We start from the raw sequence: 8123 nt of genomic DNA on the forward strand, positions 1-8123 counted from the left end.
CAGCAACATGTGACAGTAAATAGCTCTCTCAATGTTGTACTTAATAGTTCAGTTACTGTGGTCTGTAAAGAACGTGACGGTTTGAGATGAGATGGATTTATACTTGATGGTATTTTAACTGATTACATCTCAACAGATACATCACCAAAATATCTTCACATTAAGAAGAAAACAAGTTGTGTGAAAGAGGAACAGTTTTAATTGCATGTGGTTTTACAGCAGAGAGCTAAAGGCCAGTCTTGCTGTGGTTTTGTTTTGGCTGGTTCATACTTTTACCACAATGGAAAATGACAGGGGGAGGGTGCACAAGACTTGTTACATGTCTGCACAGTTACTATACTTATTCACTGTGTCAGTACATAATGGAGACATTTCTAAAATGTAGAAATAATAATATATTGAGCCAAATAGAGGAAAATATAGTCTTGTTGAGATTGTTTGTACATTAGTAGAGATCAAGAGGTTAAACAAATTTAGTTTCATGACCCATGATGTTCACTTGAGACCACACTGTGCTGTACTTCCTGTCAAACAAGTGACGTTTACCTCACTCACTCCTCCCTTCTTGCAGACCATCTGACTCTCCCTATAAGGAGATTTGACAGTCATCAGTGTCCTTTTCTGGCTCCTCCTCCATCAAACATCTAACATGCTGTCGTTTCTCTCAGATTAGGATCAGAGGCAGACAGAATAAGAAAGACTTTAACAGAGAAGGATTGAAAGAAACACAAGCAATAAAATGCAAACTTTTAATTTATTGATCATTTTTTCACAGTGAGTCCTTCCACCCACTGCCCACACACAAACACACATCAGATTACTGTGATAAAGCATCAGTTCCTCTCTGAGTTTATCTGCTGGCAGCACAAGTTCTCACCTTTTTTCTTTTTTCTGTCTGAAGAATAAAATGAAGACAAACAAGATAAAAAGACACTGAGACTGAGAGCAAGAGAGAAAGAAGCACGAGAGAATCAAAAGTCAACCAGAACATAATTAAAATGAGATTCTAGACAAAGTGATGTCAACTGCTCCTACTTACCACTCACATATGAAAACACATCAGCCAATTACAGGCCTGGAATTAAGTCGTTTTTAGGTCAAGGCCACTTTGGCCTTTGATAATTACAAATTTATTGGGGCATTGCAAGGTCAAAACCAATGGTGCAACAACAATAAGTGATAATTATATTGTGTAAAGATAAAACAGTACACAGTCAACAATTAGTAGTCAGTGAATTGAAAAACAGTATTGAGTTTATTAAAACTGTACACTGAATGTTTGACTTTTCCACAAAATGCTGCCTGATTGATTTTTTAAAAATGTGAACAATTCATCATATTAATTGCTATTGTTATATTTTAATGATAAAATTAAGTCTATAAATGGGCTAAGGGTGATGAAAATGAATCTGAACAAGTTTCCACACGTGTGCAACTATTAGCATTTGAGTCTGAGATCATAGGAGCAGTCACAAAAATGACTTAAAACCATAGACTGTATAAAAATGCTTAAAACACTTTTTTAAACGTTAAACATTAAACACACTGATGAGAAACGTCTCAAGGAGAGACTCGGATGAGAGCTGCCAGTCATGTAACAGCAGGCAGACTCTGCTGATCTGTCTTAACTGAGAAGTGACCGTCTGCTTACAGAGAAATGTGTGTGTGTGTGTGTGTGTGTGTGTGTGTGTGTGTGTGTGTGTGTTAATGTTGCATCACACTGAAAAAGTAGCAACCCGTCAGATCTCACAGCAAGTTACAAACTCTATGTATGTTCATAGTTAGCCAACAGCAATATCCTGGTTAGGATGTCAACAGTTAACTGCTGAGAATATTTTTGACTGGTTATGCATGTCGGTCTACAGGTTCATTTGCATACACACTGCACTAATGGCTTGTTCACAACATCAGATATTCTTTTTCAATGGATAAAGTACCAATGTAAAACTGACTTCTACACAGAGTGTTGCATTATGGGCTGTTTGTAACATTAATGTTGCTAGGCTAGCGATTGTCTTAAAGTCTGTTTATAGTGAGTGTGTTGGAGTCAATCAGCACTAAAAGTGTTTCGCTAGTCCAGTTTAACCTGCTGGAGTTCTGAAGGATCATGGAATGTGTTTTTCTGCCACGGAGGAAATAAATTCATGATGAGTGAAAACGAGTGAAGCATCTTCTGACGTCTCTACTACTACTACAAACTGCCAATGGCCAGTTCAAAACAGGGCACGCTAAACTGGCCATGGGGGTAGTTAATTTTAGAAGGGGCATTACGGCCACACTCTGGGGCATCCACGGCACTGGTTGTTTGGCCGTGGCATAATTCCTGCCCTGCAATTAATATGACAAAGCATATTCTAAACTCACACATCCAGTAGCTTCCTGAATTTGGTGGCAGCAGCAAACACAACATTCAGCTCCAGCTCTCTCTCTGATGCAGACCTGCAATTTTTCTTTTGTCTTTGGATGGGCTACATAGTTCAGGTCATCTGAGCTCACATTTTGTACATAAGAGTTCACACAGTCATGTGTTGTATCTTACATGCTGTAGCTGAGTTTGTCAGGTATCATCCTTAAATCTGTGCGTAATTAAAGTTTTTTTAAAATGTCTTTCTTCCAAACAAGTAGGCTAAATCTTGTAATTCAGTCACATTAAAGTTATAATACTATTGTTTTGTCCAATAGCCATTCAATGTATTTCTATTCAGTAATGATCTCTCAGTATAGTAGTTATGCTTCACTCCTGCAGCTTCTACTGTTGTTGTGTATCAGAAGGTGCATTATTGCTCAAATACCAACAGAAAGATGAGAAAAAGGAATTAAAAGTTGATCATAACTTTGTATCATTCAAGTTGTCATTTGTTATTGATTACTAGGACTGTTTTCTGCTCCTGTTATGAGATGTTGAGTCATGGAGGGATTTTCTTATTAATGTTAACAATCTCCTGTTTCCTGCCATTGTGTTTTTGATCCTAATGTTAATGCATTATAACAAGACTACCAGAAGACAAAACACAAGACAACAACAAAACATTTTCATCTTTGTGGATACAGAATACAGGTCACTGTTTCCAGTTAGTATTCTCTAACTGATATCTGAGAGTGTAACCAGAGACTAAATGACTAAAGACCAAATGGAGAGCCATGAATGTGTGCTGGCAAAAATTTGTTGGAGAGCAGATGTTGATGTAGCTTGTGAAGGTAAAGTGAGTTTGTGTAAAATAAAAGTGACTCATGGTGGATGTTTAAAAGTAGCATTACTCTCTATCTTTGAATACAGCAAGGCCTTTGATGTCTGTGGAAGGTTTCACTGCTTTATTTGTAGCTTTGACTCTGGATATCTCTTGATTTTTACTTCATTTCAGCTCAGACCACACTGTGCTGTCTCTTCCTGTCAAACAAGTGATGTGTCACCCACCCTCCCTATCGTACTCTCTCTGTAACTAAGTTTGACCGTCATCAGTGTCCTTTCTGCTCTTTTAATTGTCACATTAAGATTGTAGACAGATGAAATAAGAAAGACAAAGACTTTGGCTTAGAAAAGAAAAAGAAAAACACAAGCATGAAAATACAAACTAGTTTTTATTTTTGTGGTTGCTTGTATTCACCACCTACATGTGAGAACAACCACAGAATAATATGATAAAGCATCAGAGCTGCAGTTCCAGTTGCTTCCTGAGTCTATCTAGTGGCAGCATAAACAACATGAGTTTCCTCCTCTCTCTCTGCTGCTGGCCTCCTGCTTCTTATTGTTTTTGGAAGGAACCTCAGCACTGAAGAGTTCAGCTCATCTGAGCCCAAATACTGTAAATCAGAGAATTGGAGTCACATACTGTATCTCACACTGCAATCTCTGTTTTTTCAATGTCTTCAAGTGCTGCACCTTTTACCAACACAGTTCTTCAGAAGTCAGAAAAAACAAAATGTAGTAGCAGTTTTATTTGGTGTGTTTTGTGGTTGTTGCTACATTGTGAAAGTAACATACTGGAAAAAATAGTACAGAGCTGAAGGCCATTCTTGCTGTGGTTGAGATGTTTCTTTTAGGCTGACACAGACAGTACTGTTTGTTACACTTGAAAGTGGCAGGATGGACGACTGAGAGCATAAATACATGTTACATGCTAAAAAAACACACCTGGATGTTAGCTGTAGACTATTTTCTTCCACGTACCACTATAGACACAGCGACATACTGTATGTACTGTGCATACAGTCTATATTAAGTCAACATTTAAAGCTTAAGTTTCTGTATTGATATGCTGTAATAACATCTTTACAAGAGCGATATGAAATAAAACTCAGCGCTAGAAAGAAGATGCAACTGTTATGCATCTTTTTTTCTGCCAAAGTGATGGTCTCCTCTCCACCAAACACACAAAAACACATAAAAACACAAGTGCAGATTCACATGAAAAAGCATCAGTTCCCCTCTGAAGAGCTTTTCTTGTTTCTTGAGTCTATCTGGTGGCAGCATACACAACATTTGGCTCCACCGCTCTTCTTTTTGCTTTTTGACAGAAAGTCACTGCTGCATAGTTCAGGTCATCAGAGCCCAGATTCTGTAAATAAAAGTATTTACAGTCAGTCACCTTAACAAGTGGAAATGAAGAGAAAAACAAAACAATGGCTGGACATGATCTTAAATTATAAAACAAATACAAGTAAATGATCAAACTTTACTTGTTAAGTAAATGATAAAACATGATTCACCTCACTCTGTTGTTGATTCTTTTCTTCATTAGCTGCCAAATGAAAGAGACAATGTATCTAATCAGTTAATTGACCGTCATTATTCTAAAACTTTACTGTTATTCTGTTTTGGCAAACATGAAATTTAATATTCTTCCAAAATATTCACACAACTTTAAAGAATTTGTGAAAAAAATTATAAACCAAATACAAGATCGAAACATTACCTCTCTGAAGTTTTCTGTTTTTAACAACCAGACCAATGATGACCGTAGTGTGGAGAACAAACAGACTGCCCAAGATCACCAAGATCACACCCATCAGCTTTGTTGTTGCATCAGACTCTGCCACAAGAAAGATCTTTAATCAGACTGTTTCTCCTTTTCTAGCTAAAAATGACTAACATTAAAATGGACAAATGAATTTTGCACAATGAAATCTATAAGAGACTCTTACGTTTAGACTTTCTGCCAATGTCATCATATGATTCATCATCACTGCCTTTTAATGAAATGAAGATACATTTTATTTTTATTTTGCTTTAAAAATGTGCATCAATATCTTGTTTTGACAATAATTAAATAGCCACATATAGAAAGACATAAGAGAAGAATATAAATTTCATAACATCTTACCTTCAACATTTAAATGTATGACACTTAAAAATGTCTGTCCGTAAATGTAAAATCCACAGAAATAAACCCCTGAGTCAGATAAATCCACTTCCTTAATGTTGAGAGAGACTGTGGAAATGTTGGAGCTCATTTTAAATTTTCCATCTTTAAATCCATCACAGTAGTGAACACTTTTAGAGTTGATCATAGTTGAGATACAGCTGGCTTTGGTTCTGTTGACCAGTCTGAACCAGGATGTTGTTGCTTGACCTTTGTAAATTTTGGTGCACTGCAGTGTGACGTTTTCACCAGACTGGACCTCCACAGTGTGAGACTCAGAAAGTGAGACAGAGATCCAGCCTGAAACACACAGCAGAGACAACAAGAGATTTAGTTGTTATAGGAAGAAAAACAAAACCTCTTAATAAATTGAATAATGAGCAAAAACCATTAAATTCTGGCAGCAATGAAGTTGAGAGAAATGTAGTGGCAGAACTTACTGATGCTGCAGAGAATGAAAGCTGTTATCAAGGTAAGGTTCATCATGGTGCGTATGATTGTAGCTCAGCAATGTGTGTAATCAAACTGTGCTCCAGGAAGGGTGCTCTCAACTTAAGAGGTGGGGCCATTTTTTCTTGCCCATACAGTTGCGTAAACTGTCCACGTGAATGCTTTCTGTGAAACGAGTGTTGATGCCAAATGATCGTCTGAACGGATACGAGATGGTTATCCTAAAGGTTATTTTAGCTACGTAGTATTCAAACCAAAGTTAAAGAATGATAGAATTTACACACACACCCCTCCCAAATCTGAACAAACCCTGGTGAAACCCAAATATAGCAACAGCTAGACAGCTAAGGAGATATAATATATAGGTTTGGATTTACCCAAAGGTGTTTTCACAGCAAAGCTAACACACCTGGAGCAATCTGTCTCTCTACTGAATGCACACAGACATTATGTTGATCCTCCATCCAATTCTTTGTAAGACAGCAATCCCACCTTCCTATGTAGGAGTAAAAAGAGCATCACTGGGATTAGTAACTGTGTCAATACTGAATTTAAAAACTGAATCCCTTACATTACTTGTAAGAGATTTGAAACTACTCATTAATGAAAAATGTATCACATCAGTGTAATGTGCTCTGGTTAAAACATTGATCAAGAATGTTGTTGGATTTGTTCTGTGTCAGCTGTCAACTGATCTTTGTCTGACTCGATACTAGTAAAACCTCACAATATGTCAATAATGTGTATAGACCAGAGGCAGACTGAACACCACTGGATGTCATGTAGGCAGCTATACTGGAAACATCTACAATGTCCAGATGATGGGCGGCTGTGGCTCAGGAGGTAGAGCAGGTCATCCACTCATCGGAAGATCGACGGTTCGATTCCCGGCTCCTCCAGTCCACAAGCCGATGTGTCCTTGGGCAAGATACTTAACCCCTCAGTGTATGAATGTGTGTGAATGGTTAGCTTCCTCTGATGGGCAGGTTGGGACCTTGCACGGTAGCCCCTGTACCCATTCAGCTTATGAATGGGTGGATTTGTAGTGTAAAAGCGCTTTGAGTGGTCAGAAGACTAAAAAGGTGCTATACAAGTACAGTCCATTTACCATTTACCATGATCAGCCGTCGTCCTCTAGAACCTCAACAGTGAGGCTCAGCTAAGTGATGTACTGCTGTGAATATGTATGTAATGGAATCACTGATCTTCACACACACTCACTAAAGAATATCAACGTAAAACAAGCTATTTTTGGAAGATGCTTAATAATTATGTCTCCATAAGCCGACAGCTTGATATATATATCAGGTATGAATGTGGGAACTGATGAAAGGTGAATTAAAAAAATCATATGCCAATTAGCAGAACTTTATTTCAGATACCTGGAAAAAGAGGGACGAGTGTTTAACCAGTTCCTCCACATGGTACCTCAGAAAAACTTGATGCTGCCAGTCTTCCTTTGAATTTGACGTACCAAATGAATCACTGTGTCACGCACACCTGACATGCACCTTGTCTTGAGAGGATCTGTGTGCATTGATTTAAAAAAAATGCAATTTGTATTTTCTGTACCTGGGAAGGTCTTAATCTATCTGGACAGGTCTTAATCTATCTGGACAGGCTGCCCAAGTAGAGAGAAACACTGATGTACAGTCTGGAGCAGAGTGAATGTTTTCACATGAGGCTGTCAGTGTCAAACTGTGTCAGGCATCTTTTCACAAGTTGCTTATAGATCATGTGAAGATAAAACAGTGGTGCAAGTTTGTCAGAAGTGTTAAGATACATATACAGATATGTCACTAATACAGACAGGGCTGTTTGTCACCACAGTGTAAAGTGCAACAAGGGGCAGGTGGGAGCCACATATAATTATATTTAGAAATAAGACCTTTTAAAATACATATTTGAATTCAGACATTTAGTACATCAACATCAGTTTAAATATCCAGTTTTCACTTTGATGGTTGTAAGTTTTACAAAAAGGTTTTTATAAATGTTCTGTAGAAGCTGATCATTTAGTCTACTTGACAGCAGAAAGTCACACAGTTAACTACACAGTTAACTACACAGTTAAATACACAGTTTTGACTGAACAGGTCTCTTGACTTTCAGGTCAGTTGTGCTCTGACTACACTGTGATATTATGTGTACCTCACTCACTCCTCCACTGTTGCATCTAACTCTCTCTATAAGAGAATGTGGACAGTCATCAATGTCCTTACTGGCTCCTCCTCCCTCAAACACCAATCATATTGTTTTGCTGTCAGATCTCCATCTGAGGCAGATAAAATAATCAAGAAAGAGACTTTGAGA

At 37.8% G+C, this 8123-nt stretch overlaps 1 long non-coding RNA gene across 1 annotated transcript; it reads right to left on the reverse strand.

The window, feature by feature from the left end:
- Positions 1-4041: 4041 nt before the first annotated feature.
- LOC137174645 (uncharacterized) lies at positions 4042-5306 on the reverse strand. Its single transcript, XR_010925429.1, has 3 exons — positions 4914-5306; positions 4708-4739; positions 4042-4556 (listed from the first exon to the last, which is right to left on the reverse strand). It is a non-coding gene; the product is annotated as an uncharacterized lncRNA (long non-coding RNA).
- Between the last annotated feature and the right edge of the window lie 2817 nt (positions 5307-8123).

Source organism: Thunnus thynnus, chromosome 22, assembly GCF_963924715.1.
Source record: "Thunnus thynnus chromosome 22, fThuThy2.1, whole genome shotgun sequence".
Taxonomy (NCBI): Eukaryota; Metazoa; Chordata; class Actinopteri; order Scombriformes; family Scombridae; genus Thunnus; species Thunnus thynnus.